Source organism: Salmo salar, chromosome ssa11 (assembly GCF_905237065.1).
Source record: "Salmo salar chromosome ssa11, Ssal_v3.1, whole genome shotgun sequence".
Classification (NCBI taxonomy): domain Eukaryota; kingdom Metazoa; phylum Chordata; class Actinopteri; order Salmoniformes; family Salmonidae; genus Salmo; species Salmo salar.
The window spans coordinates 81,914,629-81,939,049 of record NC_059452.1 but is presented as its reverse complement, the minus strand read 5'-3'; the positions used below and the strand labels follow the sequence as shown (position 1 = coordinate 81,939,049).

The 24,421-nt window shown below is 42.7% G+C and overlaps 1 protein-coding gene across 1 annotated transcript in view; it reads left to right on the top strand.

The window, feature by feature from the left end:
• LOC106563268 (astrotactin-2) overlaps positions 1–24,421 on the top strand; it is a 533,795-nt gene that overhangs the window by 157,506 nt on the left and 351,868 nt on the right. The window lies entirely within an intron of this gene.

Below are 24,421 nucleotides of genomic sequence, written 5' to 3'. Positions count from 1 at the left end.
CCTTTCAGTGGTCCAACTGTCTAACTTTCAAATCCTAAAGAGTCTCAGTGCAAGTCGCTGGCGGGAGATTTCCTCTCTGTGACTCAGAGAGAAAATAAACTATTTTTGAGACCTACAGTTGAAATTGTTTTTCTCAGCACAAAGAGGGACCCAATCCAGGATAACAAACATGCTAATTGGACTGGCGCTTTTACGTAAGGGAAACTCAATTTGCCGAGAGAGGGAAAGGGAATTCGACGGCTAGGCTCTGAGATTAGGCCACGCAAGGAAATTAATGCGCAGTCAAATTATACGCAAGATGGAGAAGGCAGGAACTGGGACTGTACGAGACGAGAGGGAGGCTATGAAGGACTTTTCTATTTCATTTGGGCTGGCTTGAAACAGCGTTTTATGCAGTAAATTAGTTCCCTTTTCTGCCGTCTCTCCACATTTCCCCGAGCCCCACTGAACATTTGTTTTACATGGATGCCAGTTTTTAAACAGATTAAGTGTGAGTGCAGCTGTGAAGTTCTCTTTATTTCCCCCGTTGTTGTTGTTGCTGATTACTTTTGCATTGTAATGAGAGGCCATGGCGGAGACAGGCCCTTTGGCACGGTGGCACAGTGGCACGAGGCCCCATACTGCGCAGGGGCGTCTCAGTGACACCAGACAGGCAAGGGGGAGAGGACACCATCTGTGTAGTTTATAAAGAGTCTTGCTGATGAGTGAAACTAATGATAGGGGCATACATTTCTTAGAATTAGATTGTGGGGAGAACTGAGGGGGAACAGTTCTAGTTGTGGGATCCATTTGTTCAAGTAGTTATGTTTCCCTTGTATGCGAGTACGCTTGTGTTTGAGAAAGAGAGCGACAGAGTAGAGAGAGAGATAGAGACTGCTGTAACCCACTTCAGCACCAAAGACAGTGTCTCTGCCATTGTAGAATAGAGTCTGAAAAGAGAGACACTATTAGAGATTATGAGTGAATCTAGTCTGAGTGAGAACAAGTTGGTCAAGTTTCTCCAGAGCAGACGGCCTGTTGAAGTGTCCTGTTTGGTTCAGTGAGACTCAACAAATAGAGCGCTGTTCTCTCTCCCACTACTCTCTCTCTTTTTCTTTATTCTATTATCTTTCTACATGTCAAACACACACAAATACGCATGCTCGTGCACACACAAACAACTACATCAGCACGCAAAGACACAAATCTCTCCCCTTCAAGTTCAGATTTTCATATTTCATTGTCTGTTGTCTCTATTTCACCGTGCAGTTTTTGAGGGCTCCAAGATTGGGCTAGTTAACATTCTGCCCAAGCCACCATTCAAAGACACACTTTGAAGTCTTTTCACAATTAAGTTTAGTCTCAAATTGAGTTTCTGGTTTCTGTATTCTGTCCCCACTGTATGTGCATACACCTTTGTGCACTGCGTTTCCCTCTGTAATAATGTTTGATGTGCTACTTAGGAGCTATGGAACTGTTTTGATGTGTCAGAACTCATATTTGGCCCACTATGACAGTCTAACCTTGTTTCTATTATCCCACTTATCTGATATGAATTGATGCTTTGAAGTTACAGATGAAATTTTCCAGTGTTGTGTTTGTCTCTACTCAGTAGATTCCCTAAATGTAGAAACAGGATGTGGAGACAGAAAAAATGGTGTTGGCTGAATCAGCAAAGCCTGTTACTTACCCTGACCTGTGTGTGTGTGTGTGTGTGTGTGTGTGTGTGTGTGTGTGTGTGTGTGTGTGTGTGTGTGTGTGTGTGTGTGTGTGTGTGTGTGTGTGTGTGTGAGAGATTCAGGGAGTGTTGATGGCTGGTGAACGCATTCTGTGCTTTGCTGCACTTTCAGCACCCTTCAATTTTCCCTCTAGACAATACACCATGATTGCAGCTCTGACCCTAAGCCTTAGGTTATCTATAACAGGCCTGATGATCTGCAGCCAGACAACAATGTGTGTGTGTATGCTTGTGTGCATGCGTGTGTGCATCAGTGGCACTCAGTGCCGTTTATGATGAGGAAGGACAATATTGTTTTTTTATGAGCATGGCCTTATTTCTATTACAGCATATTGGATGACTGTCATTCATATTCCATTCACCCAGTTCAATTTAACATCGATAGGTTTAGGCTACTACATGATACTCAAACTTTCCCTATACCCATCATGAGGTTGCTACAACCTAGCCTATGAATGAAAGTACGGTACAGTACTAGTCAAAAGTTTGGACACACCTACTCATTCAAGGGTTTATCTTTATTTTTTACTATTTTCTACATTGTAGAATAATAGTGAAGACATCAAAACTATGAAATAATTCAAAAAAGTGTTGTTTTAGACTTTAGATTCTTCAAAGTAGCCACCCTTTGCCTTGATGACAGCTTTGCACACTCTTGGCATTCTCTCAACCAGCTTCATGAGGTAGTCACCTGGAATGAATTTAAATTAATAGGGGTGCCTTGTTAAAAGTTAATTTGTGGAATTGATTTCCTTCGTAATTCCTTTGAGCCAATCAGTTGTTTTGTGACAAGGTAGGGTGGTACACAGAAGATAGCCCTATTTGGTAAAAGACCAAGTCCATATTATGGCAAGAACAGCTCAAATAAGCAAAGAGAAACGACAGACCATCATTACTTTAAGACATGAAGGTCAGTCAATCCAGAACACTTCAAGAACTTTGAAAGTTTCTTCAAATGCAGTTCCAGAAACCATCAAGCGCTATGATGAAACTAGCTCTCATGAGGACCGCTCCAGGAAAGGAAGACCAAGAGTTACCTCTGCTGCAGAGGATAACTTCATTGGAGTTAACAGCACCTCAGATTGCAGCCCAAGTAAATGCTTCACAGAGTTCAAGTAACAGACACATCTCAACATCAACTGTTCGGACGTAGACTGTGTGAATCAGACCTTCATGGTCGAATTGCTGCAAAGAAACCACTACTAAAGGACACCAATAAGAAGAAGAGACTTGTGTGGGCCAAGAAATACGAGCAATGGACATTAGACCGGTGGAAATCTGTCCTTTGGTCTGATGAGTCCAAATTTGCGATTTTTGGTTCCAGCTGCTGTGTCTTTGAAGATGCAGAGTAGGTGAACGGATGATCTCTGCATGTGTGGTTCCCACCGTGAAGCATGGAGGAGGAGGTGTGATGGTGTGGGGGTGTTTTGCTGGTGACACTGTCTGTGATTTATTTAGAATTCAAGGCACATTTAACCAGCATGGCTACCACAGCATTCTGCAGCGATACGCCATCCCATCTGGTTTGCTCTTAGTGGGACTATCATTTGTTTTTCAAGTGGACAATGACCCAACACAACTCCAGGCTGTGTAAGAGCTATTTGACCAAGAAGGAGAGTGATGGAGTGCTGCATCAGTTGACCTGGCCTCCACAATCACCAGACCTCAACCCAATTGAGATGGTTTAGGATGAGTTGGACCGCAGAGTTAAGGAAATGCAGCCAACAAGTGCTCAGCATATGTGGGAACTCCTTCAAGACTGTTGGAAAAGTATTCCAGGAGAAGCTGATTGAGATAATTTCAAGAGTGTGCAAAGCTGTCAAGGCAAAGGGTGGCAACTTTGAAGAATCTCAAGTATAAAATATATTTTGATTTGTTAAAAACTTTTTGGGTTACTACATGATTTCATATGCATTATTTCATAGTTTTTATGTCTTCACTATTATTCTACAATGTAGAAAATAGTACAAATAAAGAAAATCCCTTGAGTATGTGTGTCCAAACTTTTGACTGGTACTGTAGGTGCACACAGGTCAAGAGAAAAATGTGAGATGACAGACAGTGACACATGGACAGACAGTGACACATTCAATACCGCCTTGCACACTCTTGCCTGCATCTATCTTATCTAGGGTGTAATCGTTAGTCCAAAAGTTGCAAACATGAATTTCTATTGGACAAATTCAGGTATTTTTATCCCCGGTTCGTTTGCTTACGTTTAAGAAACGTTTTTCAACAGAATACCACCCCGAATGCAACCCAGAATACAACCCTGATCATGCGCAAACACAGTTCACTTTCATAGCAGCCATGTTGTATTCCTTCTCGCATCTATACACTCTCCTCCTTTCACCTTTTCCCTTTGTTTGTGGACTTCAATGAAAAACACATCAGCTGTATGTGACCAGGCAACAAAAAAAATCTAAGCCAAACCATGTCATAACCGCTACACACAGCCTACATCATTGTCCCCATATTAGCTAAAGTAACGTCCTAGTCAACATAGCTAATAGAACTACTTCGTTAGTAAACCCACTACAATCATGCAGTAACGTTACAGTGTATAGACAGTAAGCAGTTACTCCGGCAGGCCCCGGTGGCAATAAATTAATAAAACCAAAAGCTTACCTTGAATCGAAAGAGTTCCAGTGTTGTGTGGGATAGTCATAGCCAGCTAGCTAACATAGCATCCTTCTGTTTGAGCTGGGTGTTTGAGTAACTAAACTAGCCAGCTGCATTTGTTAGCTAAGTAAGAGAAACTGAAAAAAATGACAATCTCTCTCTCTCTTGCTTCTCCTTCATTTTTGAAGAAATTAATTTGTTGAGAACTGTTCTACTATTGTCTTTCTCTCTCTTTGAATCAACTACTCACCACATGTTATGCACTGCAGTGCTAGCTAGCTGTAGCTTATGCTTTCAGTACTATATTCAGTCTCTGATCCTTTGATTGGGTAAACAACATGTCAGTTCATGCTGGAAGTTCATGCTGCAAGAACTGACATGCTGTCTACCTCTGGAAGTTGTCATAATTACTGTGTAAGTCTATGGAAGGGGGTGAGAACCAAGAGCCTCCTAGGTTTTGTATTGAAGTCAATGTACCAAGAGGAGGATGGAAGCCAGCTGTCCTCCGGCTACACCATGGTGCTACCCTACAGAGTGCTGTTGAGGCGACTATAGACTTTCATTGCAAAACAGTGTGTTATAGTCAATTATTTGGTGTAAAGTGTAACTTTTTCAATGTTTTACCATTTTAATTTTTATGAAATTCATTGAGGAGGATGGTCCTCCCCTTCCTCCTCTCAGGAGCCTCCACTGGTGTGCATACTCCTGTCCAGGCTCTTACATCAATGGACTCATGCTTAACTGAAAGTCGAGCAACGTGTTTCTAACATCAATGTAATTACTGCACAGTCTGACACTGACTGTTTCTCCAGGCCAGAGGAACATGATTGCTATTCATCGTATGTCATGTATCTCATATGTCAGCCTGACTGCGTAGCCCTACAACAGTTATTAATGTGCCATATATTTTGTCTCACTGGTTGATAATCTTACAGGAATGGGATTCAATTGACACCTCCTGGTCTTAGGCGTGACACATCCATTTTAGATGGCCCTAACAATCCATGGTATCCCCAGCCTCACTGTCAATCGTACAGGGTGGATAGAGGTAATCATAGGGGAGGTGCAACAATTACCCAAGATGGAGGAATGAAACCCTGTGTGGCTGGTGTTAATAATCCAAAGGTGCCATGGTGCTAAGGGTTCTGAATTTGAGCCCCCATTTCAGCCAGTCATCAGTCATACCCTATGGGATCGCATTTACCGAAGTACTCTCTCCCTGTCCCAGCCATTTGCTGATTATAACCGGAGTGCTGTGTGTGCCATTTATATGCTCGTTAGTCTAAACGATCCATTAATCATAATGGAATATGTGAATAAACGTCCAGGGGAGATAGAGGTAGACAGTAAGGCCACTTGGGTGGGAGTGGTGACCATTAAAACTCCCACCTGTTCCAATGTTTTATCCTGACCCGTGTCACAGATATATGAGGACATGAATTTGGGCTGTGGGTGCTTATATTGTGATGCTGTCAGCAATTTCTTTATGGCACTGCAATTTTAGAAGAGTCTTGTTTTGAAAGCCTTCAGGTTCCATAAACTCAGAGATGATTGTAATCTGTTCGATTGTTGTAAAATGCAACTGTGCTGCCACCTGTTTGCCAGTTTCAAAACCCTATATCAAGTGGTTGGATATTTAATTGGATGCAGTTAGGGTAGAGAGAGATGGAGTGAGAGAGACAGAGACAGAGAACTTGAGAGGGAGGGAGGGAGAGAGAGAGAGAGAGAGAGGTGAGCCACAGGCAGACAGAAACAGAAAGACTCTGATAGAGGGCAGAGACAGAAACAGAGAAATCAGTGACAGAAACAAAGAAGTGATTCACACAGATACACATCGACGTACCTTGGACCAGTATTGGACCGAATGCAGAGTTGTCTTCCCTGAGCTCAATTCCGCGTGAGTGAGGAGAAAGGGGCACCCGCCTGGGGAATCTAGGGCTGGTCAGGGATCAGTGGAGCCACTGAAGAGGTGCTTCTTCCTGATGTGCACTTGGCTGGAAGTGGGGTGCCTGGGGCACTATGGCATGGGCGTCTGGCACTCCCGCTACTCTCTTACCCCACTTGGACTCCACCTAATCAGCCCACCATGATTTCCTGCCAAGGCCAGACTGCAAACAAAAGCCAGTTAGAATGAAGCATGGTGGAATATAATATAGTGCCGCTGCCCACACACATTCATTTTGCTAGAATACTGTATATATTAAATACATTCTATTCATTACATTTTCTAGACTAGGCCTATATTAACTTTTATCGCGAGTCCAAATTAACATCATGACATTTTCAATTCAACAAGCTTTGAAAATGTGTTATCGCAGGTAAATCACCTGGTTCACTGTTATCACAATGAAATATCAAGATCAAGCATAACATTTCTTAGTAATCAACAATTCAGTCTTATTCACATCAGTCCTACCACACTAGAAAGCATGTTTATCAGCAAACTTCACTCTGGAAGCACCCTTGTTGACTAGTAGAAGTACCCTTGGAGAATATAACAAGCAGCGTGTTGGGTTTTTAATCTGGCCCCCATTATGGCTTCAGAAAGGACATGTACTGTATATCTGTCTCCATAGTATTACCATCACTGTCTTGGATTGCAGGCTTTACTATTAGATGACACTATTGACTATGCCAAATATCGAGAGCTAGTGCTCCTCCAGAAACATTAGAAATCTCAATCTCAGAGGTAATTTCTGCTAGGATTTCTGTCAAACAGGCAGTTTGAAGCATCACATTTTAGCAACTTGCTCCATCACCATCTGTGATCAGGGATGTAGTGGAGGGGAAACACACATAAAAGGCGTTTATGCACCTTTTTGTGAAATAGCGTTTACTCACCTTTTTTATTTAGTTAATTATCGTTTACCCACTTATTGCGTTCCCAGTGTTGATCAACGCTCAGAACGCTAATATTCTTGATCTGAGCTCTAATCGTACCTGCCTCTCTGTGAACGAGTGGAATCATGATTCAGATATGCTCATTATGTTCGCCTACTTATCCCAGATTTGCCTTGTTAGCTCTCATTCATTCACCACTCTGTCCAACAGCGAACTCCGCCCACGGCTAAGGCCGAGACATCCCCCCCCCCCCCACACACACACACACACACACACACACACACACACACAATAAAAAGATCTGGGAGAATTTGTCTACAACTGGTAAATAGTCGCGGATATTTCAGTCTGGTGGCTAGCTAGCTTTACAGAGATTAGTGAGCCAGACACTGATGAGCAGACAGTGGTGAGGCTGAGGCAGGCTGCAATGCAGGAGGCAGAGAAGACAGAGAGAAGGACAAAGCAAGCAGATGGAGAGGCCATCCAAGCATTTGGACAGTAAAGTAAAACCTACACAAAACCTAAAAAGACAATTAGTGCAAGTAAACAATACAGTTCTAAGAATTCGAATAGCATATGGTCTATATCGGTGGTTGTTCATCTTATCTCGATCGCCCACTGGAGTTTATAGTTTACCCATCTTTTTTCACTACTACATCACTGTCTGTCATATTTATTGACATGAGGATAGAGACAAGGTTTTAAAGAGGATCTATCCTGTCTCAATGTTATTTTTTCACTTTTTTTATTTCACCTTTATTGAACCAGGTAGGCTAGTTGAGAACAAGCTCTCATTTACCACTGCGACCTGGCCAAGATAAAGCAAAGCAGTGCGACACAAACAACAACACAGAGTTAGACATGGAATAAACAAGCGTACAGTCAATAACACAATAGAAAAAAAAGAAAGTCTATATACACTGTGTGCAAATGACGTGAGGAGGTAAGGCAGTAAATAGGTTATAGTAACAAGTAATTACAATTTAGCAAAATTAACACTGTAGTGATAGATGTGCAGATGATGATGTGCAAGTAGAAATACTGGTGTGCAAAAGAGCAGAAAAGTAAATAAAAACAATATGGGGATGAGGTAGGTAGATTGGATGGGCTATTTACAGATGGGCTATGTACAGCTGCAGCGATCGGTTAGCTGCTCGGATAGCTGATGTTTAAAGTTAGTGAGGAAATATGTCTCCAGCTTCAGCGTTTTTGCAATTCGTTCCAGTCATTGACAGCAGAAAACTGTAAGGAAAGGCGGCCAAAGTAGGTGTTGGCTTTGGGGATGACCAGTGAGATAAACCTGCTGGAGCGCGTGCTACGGGTGGGTGTTGTTATCGTGACCAGTGAGCTGAGATAAGGCGGAGCTTTAACTAGCATAGACTTATAGATGACCTGGAGCCAGTGGGTCTGGCGACGAAAATGTAGCGAGGGCCAGCCGATTAGAGCATACAGGTCGCAGTGGTGGGTGGTATATGGGGCTTTGGTGACAAAACGGATGGCACTGTGATACACTGCATCCAGTTTGCTGAGTAGAGTGTTGGAGGCTATTTTGTAAATGACATCGCCGAAGTCGAGGATCGGTAGGATAGTCAGTTTTACTAGGGTATGTTTGGCGGCATCAGTGAAGGAGGGTGTGTTGCGAAATAGAAAGCCAATTCTAGATTTAATTTTGGATTGGAGATGTTTAAAATGAGTCTGAAAGGAGAGTTTACAGTCTAGCTAGACACCTAGGTATTTGAAGTTGTCCACATATTCTTAGTCAGAACTGTCCAGAGTAGTGATGCTAATTGGGCGGGCGGGTGCGGGCAGCGAACGGTTGAAAAGCATGCATTTAGTTTCACTAGCGTTTAAGATCAGTTGGAGGCCACGCAAGGAATATTGTATGGCATTGATGCTCGTTTGGAGGTTGTTAACACAGTGTCCAAAGAAGGGCCAGATGTATATAGAATGGTGTCGTCTGCGTAGAGGTGGACTAGGGAATCACCCGCAGCAAGAACGACATCGTTGATATATACAGAGAAAAGAGTCGGCCCGAGAATCGAACCCTGTGGCACCCCCATAGAGACTGCCAGAGGTCCGGACAACAGGCCCTCCGATTTGACACACTGAACTCTGTCTGAGAAGTAGTTGGTGAACCAGGCGAGGCAGTCATTTGAGAAAACAAGGCTGTTGAGTCTGCTGATAAGAATACGGTGATTGACAGAGTCGAAAGCCTTGGCCAGATCGATGTACAGTGCAGCCGTATTCAATCTTTTATCGATGGCGGTTATGATATCGTTTAGTACCTTGAGCGTGGCTGAGGTGCACCCATGACCAGCTCTGAAACCAGATTGCATAGCGGAGAAGGTACGGTGGGATTCAAAATGGTCAGTGATCTGTTTATCAACTTGGCTTTCAAAGACTTTAGAAAGGCAGGGCAGGATGGATATAGGTCTATAACAGTTTGGGTCTAGAGTGTCACCCCCTTTGAGGAGGGGGATGACTGCGGCAGCTTTCCAATCTTTAGGGATCTTGGACGATACGAAAGAGAGGTTGAACAGACTGGTAATAAGGGTTGCAACAATGGCGGCGGATAATTTTAGAAAGAGAGGGTCCAGATTGTCTAGCCCAGCTGATTTGTATGGGTCCAGGTTTTGCAGCTCCTTCAGAACATCTGCTATCTGGATTTGGGTGAAGGAGAAGTTGGGGAGGCTTGGGCAAGTAGCTGTGGGGGGTGCGGAGCTGTTGGCCGGGGTTGGGGTAACCAGGAGGAAAGCGTGGCCAGCCGTAGAGAAATGCTTATTCAAATTCTCGATTATCGTGGATTTATCGGTGGTGACAGTGTTACCTAGCCTCAGTGCGGTGGGCAGCTGGGAGGAGGTGCTCTTGTTCTCCATGGACTTTACAATGTCCCAAACATTTTTAGAGCTACAGGATGCACATTTCTGTTTGAAAAAGCTAGCCTTTGCTTTCCTGACTGACTGTGTGTGTTGGTTCCTGACTTCCCTGAACAGTTGTATATCAAGGGGACTATTCGATGCTATTGCAGTCCGCCACAGGATGTTTTTGTGCTGGTTGAGGGCAGTCAGGTCTGAAGTGAACCAAGGGCTATATCTGTTCTTATTTCTACATTTTTTGAAAGGGGCATGCTTATTTAAGATGGTTAGGAAATTACTTTTAAAGAACGACCAGGTATGCTCGACTGACAGGATGAGGTCAATATCCTTCCAGGATACCCGGGCCAGGTCGATTAGAAAGGCCTGCTCGCAGAAGTGTTTTAGGGAGCGTTTGACAGTGATGAGGGGTGGTCGTTTGACCGCGGACCCATAGTGGATGCAGGCAATGAGGCAGTGATCACTGAGATCCTGATGGAAAACAGCAGAGGTGTATTTGGAGGGCAAGTTGGTCAGGATAATATCTATGGGGGTGCCCATGTTTACGGATTTTGGGTTGTACCTGGTGGGCTCCTTGATCATTTGTGTGATATTGAGGGCATCTAGCTTAGATTGTAGGACTGCCGGGTTGTTAACCTGTTGGGTCTAGGGGGCAGCATTTGCACGTCTGGATAAAAAAAATGTACCCGATTTAATCTGGTTACTAATCCTACCCAGTAACTAGAATATGCATATACTTATTATATATGGATAGAAAACACTCTAAAGTTTCCAAAACTGTTTGAATGGTGTCTGTGAGTATAACAGAACTCATTTGGCAGGCAAAACCCTGAGACATTTTCTGACAGGAAGTGGATACCTGATGTGTTGTATTGACTTTAAACCTCTCCCATTGAAAAACACAGGGGTTTAGGAATATTTTGGCACTTCCTATTGCTTCCACTAGATGTCACCAGCCTTTACAAAGTGTTTTGAGTCTTCTGGAGGGAGATCTGACCGAACAAGAGCCATGGAACGGTGATGTCCCATTAGACACCTGGCGCGCTACTTCATGTTGGGTACCCTCGTTCCAATACGTTATAAAAGGCTATGCATTCGTCCACCTTGAATATTATTCATGTTCTGGTTAAAAAAGGCCCTAATGATTTATGCTATACAACGTTTGACATGTTTGAACGAACGGAAATATATTTTTTCCCCTCGTTCATGACGAGAAGTCCGGCTGGCTTACATCATGTGCTAACGAGACGGAGATTTTTGGACATAAATGATGAGCTTTTTTGAACAAAACTACATTCGTTATGGACCTGTGATACCTGGAAGTGACATCTGATGAAGAGAATCAAAGGTAATGGATTATTTACATAGTATTTTCGATTTTAGATCTCCCCAACATGACGTCTAGTCTGTATCGCAACGCGTATTTTTCTGGGCACAGTGCTCAGATTATTGCAAAGTGTGATTTCCCAGTAAGGTTATTTTTAAATCTGGCAAGTTGATTGCGTTCAAAAGATGTAAATCTATAATTCTTTAAATGACAATATAATATTTTACCAATGTTTTCTAATTTTAATTATTTAATTTGTGACGCTGACTTGACTGCCGGTTATTGGAGGGAAACGATTTCCTCAACATCAATGCCATAGTAAAACGCTGTTTTTGTATATAAATATGAACTTGATAGAACTAAAAATGCATGCATTGTCTAACATAATGTCCTAGGAGTGTCATCTGATGGAGATTGTAAAAGGTTAGTGTATCATTTTAGCTGGTTTTATGGTTTTGGTGACCCTGTCTTTGACTTGACAAAACATTACACACAACTCTTGTAAATGTACTGTCCTAACATACTCTAAATTTATGCTTTCGCCGTAAAACCTTTTTGAAATCGTAAAACGTGGTTAGATTAAGGAGATGTTTATCTTTCAAATGGTGTAACATAGTTGTATTTTTGAAAAATTTGAATTTTGACATTTATTTGGATTCAAATTTGCCGCTCTTGAAATGCACCTGCTGTTGATGGAGTGCACCACAGGTGGCACGCTAGCGTCCCACCTAGCCCCAAGAGGTTAAGCATATCCCAGTTTAGGTCACCTAACAGAATGAACACTGAAGATAGATGGAGGGCAATCAATTCACATATGGTGTCCAGGGCACAGCTGGGAGCTGAGGGGGGTCTATAACAGGCTGCAACAGTGAGAGACTTATTTCTGGAGAGACACATTTTTTATATTAGAAGCATAGACCTGGAAAGTATGACAGAACTTTGCAAGCTATCTCTGCAGTAGATTGCAACTCCTCCCCCTTTGGCAGTTCTATCTTGACGGAAAATGTTGTAGTTGGGGATGGAAATCTCAGAATATTTGGTGGCCTTCCTAAGCCAGAATTCAGACACAGCAAGGACATCATGGTTGGCGGAGTGTGCTAAAGCATTGAGTAAAACAATCCTTTCTCATAGTCTTCATGTTTTTACATCCATTGAGAATAACAATAGTTCCTCAATGTATTTGAAAAATCTTTCCAGCTCTCTCCCTTTCGACCACTCAGCGTGAAAGGGAAAAATGGCATGCTCTGATCCAGTGGAAACATCATAAAATAGGCCTACCTGATTACTTCTTATCAGTGCTTGACTTGAAATAGGTTCCGGTACTCATTTTGGGTGCTGGTACTGTTTATATTTAGGTGCAGGAGCTCCACAATACTTTTGAGCTAATATTCTATAAGAGGAAAAGGAGCTCAAGCAGTAGAAAATTGGAGGTGTCGGTACTCAGCTCTGGTGAGCTCCTACCCAAGTCGAGTACTACTTCTTATCCCTTTTGCAAATAGCCTACAGCTGTCTCTGTCCCTAGCTCACTGACAGATGAAACTCTGAGGGCCCAGATTATTTTTTACAATGTTGCAAATCGCTAGTCGGACCCAAGTTAATAGTTGATGCAATGTTTTGAGTTCTTTGCAGACAGGCCATATGTAGTCAATGTGATTTACAGGACATTTATTTTTATCAGGGGATTATCTGCCCGCAGGCTGCAATGTTGGCTTTATCTAGGCAATTTTTTACATTGTTGGCAATGGAATTAAATATTTAGGTTTGTATCATTTAAAATTTTGATTTTGATATCCTTTTGATTAACCACATGACAATGATTTTGAGATATGCAGACGTTATTATAAATTAAATGAAACTGTGGCACGAAAATGTGCACATGAAAACCATAACTGGCACGCAGATCGGTAGAAATGGTAAGAACATTGGCATTCCACATGAGAAAGGTTGCCGCCTCCTCATGTAGCCTATGACCGGCAACTTCAGCAGAGTAAAGCCAGAATCTGTGAAAGCCAGTAGGAGCAGGAGAAGGATGGTCGGGTCAAGTTAAGATTTTTTTCTTCTGGCTATCAAGATCTCTGGCTCCCTCTTGAGGAAGTTGTCTTATATCACCAAACCATAAGCTTTATGCATCAGACAAGATCAATGCATATCTTTGATTTTATTATAACACGTAGGGTGTGTCTATATATGGAAAAATACACTTTTAAAATGTTGACCAATCGATTGGTCAAAAGAACAGACGACCTTTGGTCAACTAAGAATTTTTTGGGGTCGGGTTAGGGTTAGACGATTCTGTGCTTCCAACTTTGTGGCAACAGTTTGGGAAAGGTCCTTTCTTGTTTCAGCATTAACGCCCCGGTGCTCAAAGTGAGGTCCATACAGAAATGGTTTGTTGAGATCGGTGTGGAAGAACTTGTCTGGTCTGCACAGAGCCCTGACCTCAAACCCATCGAATACTTTTGGGATGAATTGGAACACCGACTGCGAGCCAGGCCTTATTGCCCAACATTAGTGCCCGACCTCACTAATGCTCTTGTGGCTGAATGGAAGCAATTACCCGCATCAATGTTCCAACATCTAGTGGAAAGACTTCCCAGAAGAGTGGAGGCTGTTATAGCAGCAAAGGGGGGAACAACTCCATATTAATGTCCATGATGTTGGAATGAAGTGTTCGTCAAGCAAAGTCCACATACTTTTGGTCATGTAGTGTATTGTCCCATCTACGTACATTGTGTAATTTGCTGTTGGTCCTTAACTAGCTCCATAAGGATATTGATGGTCAAACCAAGTTGACAATGGGGATTACGATCGGGTCGCGTGCAGCTGTGCTCCGAATTTATCATTACTTGGGTGCATTGTGGGCATTGTGGGCAGGATTCAAATAAACCAAACCCACGGAAAACTTTTACGGTACCCTTCATTTAGTAGTATTTAGTTACACTTTGTAGTGAATTTTGACACTGGAATAAATGTTTCTGACTCATGTCGATGCCACATGGGCCATTTTCAAAACGAGAAGTAGCTTTTTAGGGGCAGTCGCTCAGCCATAGCTTGAATGCAGCCTGAATTTGATTACCATTGGCAGAGCAGGATAACCAGCAATCATGCACTTACTATACACACACACACACACACACACACATACACGTTGAGTGTGTTAGCTGTACTCATCCGCTTGTCATGCCATGTTATATTTTCTGCTTCTCCCTGGTGCTTTCACTGCTGAAGTACGGAGAAGGCGTTTGTTTACCCACATTTCTGTATAATTACAGCCTGTATTATTTTGGGTAAACCACACTTAACCTTTCAGGTTTAAACAGATGCAGAGGGGGTCACGGGTAGGGGCAGCAATAGATAATTTATGCTGTCCCTCACAGACACGCAGACACAGTCATGTAGATACAAACTACCACACGTCTTTGCACATACTGACTCATTCATTCACACACTCTATCTCACCCCTACACACAAAGGCAACAAAAGTGGCCTTGGCAAATAGTCACTGACTTGTTAGTTGTGTATGTTAGTTGTGTTCTCAGTAATTCCCTTCCCTGCTTTCATACAAACACATGAAGAGCACACATACATACATGTGCATGCATGAATACACCTCCCTCCCCACACACACACAGGTTTGTACTTCAGAGGAACAAAACAAATCTAACAAGAGCCATGCAAATTCATAGTGGCGGATGTATCCATGAGGGAAATGTGGTTCTCATTAATCTTAAGAGCCTACAAATCCCTGCTGCTTTAGTCTCTAGTCAGTCCACGGGGAAGAGAAAGGATGGGAGCCCAAATACATCTCTCTCTCTCTCTCTCTCTCTCTCTCTCTCTCTCTCTCTCTCGCTCTCTCGCTCTCTCTCTCTCTCTCTTGCTCTCTCTCTCTCTCTCTCTCTCTCGCTCTCTCTCTCTCTCTCTCTCATATACACACCATCACTCACACTAGCCCACCTGAGCTGAAGTCCATTAGGTGTGGTACTGTGTTGATGTGATGGCGTGCGTGGCAGAAGCAGAGGGTGATCTGTGCTCCCCGACAGAAAAATGATTAGCTTTTATAGTGCAGAATGAACTCATCTCTGCCTCGCCTCCCAGTGCCTGCACCACCTTAATCACTCCCATCACAGGGCAGATTGAAAAGCAGCTCCCGCTTTCTTTCCCCATGTAACCTTTCCCCCCACCCTATCCTCCCTATCTTCACTCGCTATAGCCCTTCTCTCTCTCTCTCTCTCTCTCTCTACCACTGTATCATCCCTCACCTCCCTTTCTTTTAAACCTCTGTCCCTCACTTTCTCCCTTTCCACCCACCATCACCCTTGGTCTCCCTCACTCCCTCTCATTCCATCCTCACTTCCTCTCACTATGTCCTCCAACACTCTCTCCGCTTGTCTCTCTCTCTCTCTCTCCGCTTGTCTCTCTCTCTCTCTCTCCGCTTGTCTCTCGCTCTCTCTCTCCGCTTGTCTCTCTCTCTCTCTCCCTCACTTCCTCTCACTATGTCCTCCAACACTCTCTCCGCTTGTCTCTCTCTCTCTCTCCGCTTGTCTCTCTCTCTCTCTCCGCTTGTCTCTCTCTCTCTCTCTCCGCTTGTCTCTCTCTCTCTCTCCGCTTGTCTCTCTCTCTCTCTCCGCTTGTCTCTCTCTCTCTCTCCGCTTGTCTCTCTCTCTCTCTCCGCTTGTCTCTCTCTCTCTCTCTGCTCTCTCTCTCTCTCTCTCTCTCTCTCTCTGTGTGTGTGTGTGTTTCATCCCTCATATTTCTCCATCCTGCCTTGTCACTTGCTGCAAACGCGATCTATCTGGGACTTTGTCAATGCAGTATGAACGACTCTTCTGCTGCGAGTAACAATGCATTATTGGAACTACTACGTCCACGTTGCGCTCAGTGTTGGTGAAAGTCAGTGTGACGTGCAAAGACAGAAGCTTTCACTATAGTAATTGACATTAAACTTATAGAGAATGGCAAATAATTAGACTTAGAAAAGGTGTGGATTGAACCATTTCAAAATTCAGGGAGAATTTTAATTGGTATATGTTTCATTTTGAACAGCATATTTTAGTTAGGAAGGGTGTGAATCTACTGCACACACACACACACATACACACTGTTTAGGAGAGAGAGGCAGATGGAGAGTGGTTGAAGGTGTGACACAACTCAGATAGGCAGGCAGCCGGACTAATGAAAAACTTTACCGTCTTCACCCTATAGTTTAGTTTCAGCCTCCAGAGTCAATGCTTTTTATGGAAGTGTGTTAGACACCAGTAGTGCCCTTGACATGGAAGAGAGAGCAGGCATAATGACGACAAGAGAGGATAGGGAGGTGATGCATTTCACAGTGAGGGAGAGAGTGTGGGTATGTGTGTGAGAGAGAGAGAGCGAGAGAGAGGGGGAGAGAGAGACAGAGTTGACACATTTCAATAAGAGGTCGGAAAAACCTCTGTTCTTTGTCACAACCATGTCCTGTCTGTCTGGTACAACACCTACAATAGAAACACATGCACTGTGTGTGTGTGTGTGTGTGTGTGTGTGTGTGTGTGTGTGTGTGTGTGTGTGTGTGTGTGTGTGTGTGTGTGTGTGTGTGTGTGTGTGTGTGTGTGTGTGTGTGTGTGTGTGTGTGTGTGTGTGTGTGTGTGTGTGTGTGTGGGTGTGTGTGGGAGTGTGGGAGTGTGGGAGTGCGTGCGTGCGTGCGTGTGTGTGTGCGTGCGTGTGTGGGAGTGCAGTGGTTTTCCTGATAGGCTTGTTAGGCGCTAGTGGCCTCTGTTTTACCACCTCATTTGTAACACAGGACTGCAGCCTTCAAACTTTCAATGCACATGTTCCCTTACTAACTTGTTTTACTCGCTCTTGGAAGTCGCTCCACTTAACCATATATCTGCATGAATATCTCAGCATGTTAATGGAGTGATATTTCTCCCTCCTTCTATCTATTTTTCTTTCTTGTCTTCTCTCTCCACTTTCACAGTTTCATCAAGCGTCCGTGCTGTTTCGGCAGTCGTCTCTTGAGCTCAATTTGCAAATCAAACTGGAACACGACCCCAGTGTGTGTGTGTGTGTGTGTGTGTGTGTGTGTGTGAGGGAGATGGTGTGTGTGTGCATGTGCGTGGTCTGTACGTGCGTTCCTGGGTGCGTGTGAGTGTGTGTATCCGTGTGTTTGTGTGTGTGTGTGTGACTGAACACCTCTCCTCAGCACTGCCGTGCCACCATGACATTAAAGCCCTGATAAATGCACGGAGATTGAAAAACAAAATGCATAATGAAGGGATTTAAAGCCACTGCAGGATAAAGCCGCCTAGAAATAGTGCCATTTAAACTAAGTCAACTAAACCACCCTCAAGAGAAAAAACTGTGACGAGATGAGAATCCTCCAACACCTGTTTTAAATGCACGTTCTAAACGTCTGCTTTGCCAGAAGTCTAACGTGATCTCTGTACAGTTATAAACCTACCCCAGAGATAATTCACTGTCATTACTTCCCACACCTCAGAGAGTTACATCAGACAACAGTGGGATACTTCTTTTATATAGTCACACTATTGCTTTTTCCCAGTACTGAAGGCCTATACATCCTCATTGTCTTCAAATACCGAAAGAACATGGCTTGTATGTGTCTGTGTTTTTTCAGCAGCATGGGCAGAGTAAGCATCTACATTATTATTATTATTATTTATATTTTATTGCAGTGTTAGACACGATTTAGCAGCGGTGGTCTCCATCCTAGTTTCCTCTTGGGCTTATGGATGTTTGGCTTGTTTGATCCTAGGGATCATGGTGATTAAATCTCTTAATCGTTCTGATTTGTAAAAAAATAAAATGAAAATACATTTCACTTCTCCGCCGATGGAGGGCTTCCCCACTGGGCACAGACGTCAATTCAACATCTATTCCACATTGGTTCAATGTCATTTCATTGAAATGACATGAAAACAACATTGATTCAACCATTTTGTGCCCAGTGGGTCCCAACAGAAGCCAGTCAATGGCCCTTCGAGAGCTTTCCAAATAATTTGGCCTCTGATTGGGTTTTGTCTGCTGTGAACTAAACCTCAGAAATACTTTACATTGTCCTGGAGGGCTATTGGAGTACCTAGAGCAGGGATGGCAACTTTGATGGGGGTAGGGGGCGCAATTGTATTAGTCATTTCATGCAATTCTACACATTTGCCATAGGGTGGAGAGAAATGTTTGCAATTTTTAACATGATATCTGAGTGAGACTGACTAACAAAATCGAAATTGCACCTGTTCTAACTTGCAACAGTAAGTAGAGAGACAGACTGAGGTGTATCCGAGAGCCTTCAAAAGGGGCCTCCACTCATAAAGACAAGAGAAACACAGGTGAATGAGCTAGCATTTCAGAATGCCTTGACAGTACTAGGACATGCATAAGGCCCCTGAGACATGTGACATATAGGATAATGGATAATGGCTCTATGACATTTCCCATTCCATCAGAGGTAACAACTTATAGGTCTGGCCTCAGCTATCCTTTCCATTCCCTGGATACTCACAATGAAACAATTAAAGCCCTCATCAATCCTCCCCCTAATTGTACGTGACAGAAATCGAAATGCAGACGGCAGACGGTGCTTAAGGAAAAATAAGGTATTGGTCTCTAACTGAATTAAGCAGCTCAGGGTGATGAATTTCCACTCACATTATGTAACCAAGGCCAGAAAAAAGCATGACGTTTGAGTTCTTCAGGAACACCCCTCTAAATGTTCCACCAACATTTGCTGGTTGAATAATGTATTTAATGTTATCATCTCTTTTGCCCACTGCTGTAGGCTATTTGTTTTTCTCAACTATTTTGAGAAAGGGAGCACAACACTGTATTGGTGTAATAACGGAAAAGATAAAACATCACACTGACATAAGTTACCTATTTTTGTTGTCAGATGTCACAGTTGGACAGACACGTAGGAAATTGTGTTTCTCCTGATCTGAAATACGCCTACTGTTCCTCTAAAGCGTAGCTGCTTTTATTGCCAATGATGGAGAGGTATTTTATCACTAAGTCTCACCCAAACCTTTTTTTCTTGGCAAACGTCAAGCAAAGGTAGATTAAATACCTTATTTTATTGACTGCATGAATATTACAAGCCATAACTCGTGAAGGACTGTCTGTGTCATAAAGATTTGACTTGTAGTTAAAAGTTTTTTCGGGAAAAGTTTGAGTCATTATTTTGCTCTGTTGCCTACAAACTGGTTTGTTTGGAAAAGGACTCAATGTGCTGTAAAATTGGGTATAAATGTATGCATCATGTTAGAATACGGTGTGTTAAACATGAACACTGTGGGATGGAAAGCATGAGAAAGAAATGTTCAGAGAATGAGGGAACATGCCTATGGTTTAGGCTACCAAGGTGAGATTGAACTAGGCAGACTCAAATTTCTATCTAAAGGTTTCGTTCCTATCCTGTACTGGAGTGGATGCAGTGTTGAGGAGCTCATAAACATTCACCAATAGTCTACTGACAAGGTCAATGTTTTCTTTATTTCATTTAATCTCTTTTCATTTTCATATCGTTCTTTTTTTTTGTTTACGTTGCCGTGCTTCACTGGTCTGTCCTGTCCCCTGCTAATTAGTGAATATGTTGTTAATACACGTACTCCACTGTATATACTGTATGATCGGTATATGTGTTTACCCAGTGTTGTGTCTGCCTTAGGCATGGTTATGATTCACAAAGGTATTTTGCCTATCTTTTAAATGAAAACAATTAATTCCCGCTAGATTGTGGGCCATTTTGGAATGCTCCAAGATGTTTACAAGGCCATGGGGGAGGTGAATATATACCTGTGTGAAGACAATTGGTCGATTTTGCCAAATACAGAATTGGTCATGGAATGCCTACTTACTGTAGGTCTAATCCTTTACATTTTGGACCCTTTGGTTTGTTGTTGTCTTGAATTGTTTTCTAACTTTGTATCACAATCATTTAACTTGGCTTCCTGCTAATGTTGAACAGTGGGATATAGCCTACTGTATAATACTGTAATGGGGGGGTTACATTCAGGGGGTTGCCCTAACCTGGACTTGAACCCCAGTCCAGCTACTGACAAGCCAACACCTCAACTATTCCGCCATGAGGTCTGAACCGCTTAATGAGATTGCAAGGTGTTTGGTTAAGGTCGCTACATCTCACTGAGCTCTTTCCATGACATAGACTGGCAAGATGAATCCAGGTGAAAGCTATGATCCCTTATGATCCCCCCTACCACTAAACTCTTCTGAAGTCAAATCTCGTACCCCCAAGTACTTCTCTGCAGCTGCCACCACAACATCTACATGTATTTTGTGTGACTTCTCTGCGGTGTTGTTGATAAACATTGCTATGAACGCTAAGAAGCCAACCTTACTGAAACATTCAGTACCCATCAAAAGTGTGGACACCCCTACTCCTTTGTCTTTATTTTTTACTATGTTCTACATTGTAGAATAATAGTAAAGACATCAAACCTATGAAGTAACACATGGAATCATGTACTAACCTAAAAAGTGTTAAACTAATCAAAATATATTTTAGATTTTAGATGATTCATAGTAGCCACCTTGATGACAGCTTTGCACACTCTTGGCATTCTCTCAACCAGCTTCACCTGTCTTGAAGGAGCTCCTACATATTCTGAGCACTTGTTGGCTGCTTTTCCTTCACTCTGCGGTCCAACTCATCCTAAACCATCTCAATTGCGTTGAGATCGGGTGATTGTGGAGGCTCGGTCATCTGATGCAGCACTCAATCACTCTCCTTCTTGGGCTAATAGCCTTTACACAGCCTGAATGTGTGTTGGGTCATTGTCCTGTTGAAAAAACTAATGATAGTCCCACGAAGCGCAAACCAGATGGGATGGTGTATTGCTGCAGAATGCTGTGGTAGCATGATGTTTTTTAATTTATTTATTTATTTAATTTTTATTTCACCTTTATTTAACCAGGTAGGCTAGTTGTTCTCATTTACAACTGTGACATAGCCAATATAAAGCAAAGCAGTTCGTCACATACTACAACACAGAGTTACACATGGAATAAACAAACATACAGTCAATAATACAGTACAAAAGTCTATATACAGTGTGTGCAGATGAGGTAAGATAAGGGAGGTAAGGCAATAAATAGGCCATGGTGGCAAAGTAATTACAATATAGCAATTAAAAACTGGAGTGATAGATGTGCAAAAGATAAATGTGCAAGTATAGATACTGGGGTGCAAATGAGCAAGATACATAAATAAATAAATAAATAAATACAGTATGGGGATGAGGTAATTCTAAATGAATCACCGACAGTGTCACCAGAAAAGCACCATCACACCTCCTCCTCCATGCTTCATGGTGGGAACCACACATGCGGAGATCATCCGTTCACCTACTCTGCGTCTCACAAAGACACAGCTTTTGGAACCAAAAATAAAAAAATTGGACTCATCAGACCAAAGGACAGATTTCCACCGGTCTAATGTCCATTGCTCGTATTTCTTGGCCCAAGCAAGTTTCTTCTTCTTGTTGGTGTCCTTTAGTAGTGGTTTCTTTGCAGCAATTCGACCATGAAGGCCTGATTCACACAGTATACGTCCGAACAGTTGATGTTGAGATGTGTCTGAACTCTTTGAAGCATTTATTTGGGCTGCAATCTGAGGTGCTGTTAACTCCAATGAAGTTATCCTCTGCAGCAGAAGTAACTCTTGGTCTTCCTTTCCTGGAGCGGTCCTCATGGGAGCTAGTTTCATCATAGCGCTTGATGGTTTTTGCAACTGCATTTGAAGAAACTTTCAAAGTTCTTGAAGTGTTCTGGATTGACTGACCTTCATGTCTTAAAGTAATGATGGTCTGTCGTTTCTCTTTGCTTATTTGAGCTGTTCTTTCCATAATATGGACTTGGTCTTTTACCAAGTAGGGCTATCTTCTGTATACCCCCCCACCTTGTCACAACACAACTGATTGGCTCAAAGGCATTACGAAGGAAAGAAATTACACAAATTAACTTTTAACAAGGCATACCTGTTAACTGAAATGCGTTCCAGGTGACTAACTCATGAAGCTGGTTGAGAGAATGCCAAGAGAGTGCAAAGCTGTCATCTAGGCAAAGGCTGGCTACTTTGAAGAATCAAAAATATAACATATATTTTGATTTGTTCAACACTTTTTTGGTTACTACATGATTCAATGTGTGTTATTTCATAGTTTTGATGTCTTCACTACTATTCAACAATGTAGAAAATAGTAAAAATAAAGAAAAACCCTTGAATGAGTAGGTGTGTCCAAACTATTGACTGGTACTGTATTTCACTCATTTGCCTATCCCTCTGTTCTGGCACAGATCTACTATTCACATACTGTTGATCCACTCAGAATCCCTCACCCTTGATCCACCCTCCCCTCCCTTCTTCACTGCCTCAGAATACGACATCTTCTGCACTACTCTGACCCTGGCCACCTCAACCTGCCTCTCTGACCCTGGCCACCTCAACCTGCCTCTCTGACCCTGGCCACCTCAACCTGCCTCTCTGACCCTGGCCACCGCAACCTGCCTCTCTCGCACCGGACACCTCCGATCCCCAGCAACATGGGCACCCTACAGTTGACACACACAACCTTTTCCATCAAAGAGTACCACATGAGTTATAATACCCATACAACCTAGCGGTCAAAGAGGGAAATGGTTCCAATCGTTTCTCTACCATATTTTTTTCCTTTAGGGGATTTTAGAAACACTTAAAATAAGGGCTGTGTTTCGTGTAGGCATACCCTGGCATGACATTTTTCACACAGTTAATCTCTCTCGGATAAGGTAACTTTTATAAATACACTGAACAAAAATATAAAAGCAACATGTAAATTGTTGGTTCCATGTTTCATGAGCTGAGGAGTATTTCTGTACTAAAGCCCTTTTGTGGGGTGAAACTCATTCTGATTTGCTGGGCCCACTCATGGCTGCACCCCTGCCCAGTCATATGTGTGCTGCAATAGCTTTATTCAGTGGTTAAAGGGGAGCATGCCTTTCAAGTGCTCCACTCCATAACACACCTTGAAGTGTGCACCTAGCGAGCCCATGCAATCAGGCAAACAGCTTGTCTATTCCAAAGCGTTCAATTGTCCTGCCAACCTGAACATTTCACTAAGTGAGACATCTAAGAAAACCTTGCCATCAAATTCCTAATTGATGGAAAGGCTAATTTTGTTTTCCCTAAACATAATTAATTCCAAGGACCCGCGTGTGAAAGCTCTATGCGCTTCTGTCTCTTTGGTGCGCTTTTCCGCGAGGCGGCAAATTGGCACATTTAATCCGGTGTTTCAAGTAGATTTACTAATTCACAACACAACATGAAACGGCTTGCCCCAAAGACAGGTAAGCCTAGGCATTTTGTGGTAATTGTGCTTTTAGTTTCTCACAGCCTTTCTTCTTTACGGAGAGATTGTGTTTGTAGTCCTTGAGAGATTAGATTTAAGCAAAATGCTTTTAGGATGAGTTGAGAAACTTTGAATAGGCCTTAGAGTAAACACTTAGTAGAGTTTTAATGCAGTTTACTTTCAATGGCCTGCAGGTAGCTTAGCGGTGAAATGAGTTTGGCCAGTTAACGAAGGGCTGCTCGTTCAAATCCCTGAGCCTACTAGTTGACAAATCTGTTGATGTGCCCTTGAGCAAGGCACTTAACCCTACTTGGTCCTGTATAAGAGCATCTGCTAAATAACTTAAATGTTGTGAGTGGGAAATTCAGGGTCATTGGAAACTAAAGAATTATGTTTGCTTTATTGTAGTCTACCATTTGTTTTGGATAAGTGGATCTTGATGGGTCAGGGAGTATTGTATAGGCGTAGTTGGTGGCTGAGGGAAGAAGGAAGAGGGAACATTGAAAGAAAATTGGTTTAATGTGGTGTGTTATTGATTGAAACTAGCTCCAAAAATACATTGTGTGAGTCCATCCCAGACAGACACTGTAATGGCAGTTTCAGTCATGGCACAGCCAATGGTTTTGAACGGGTGTCTGGGTATTCCAATCTCATTCTGTTCACCTCAGTCCTCAGTTCACCTCATCTTTCCCAGGATGGA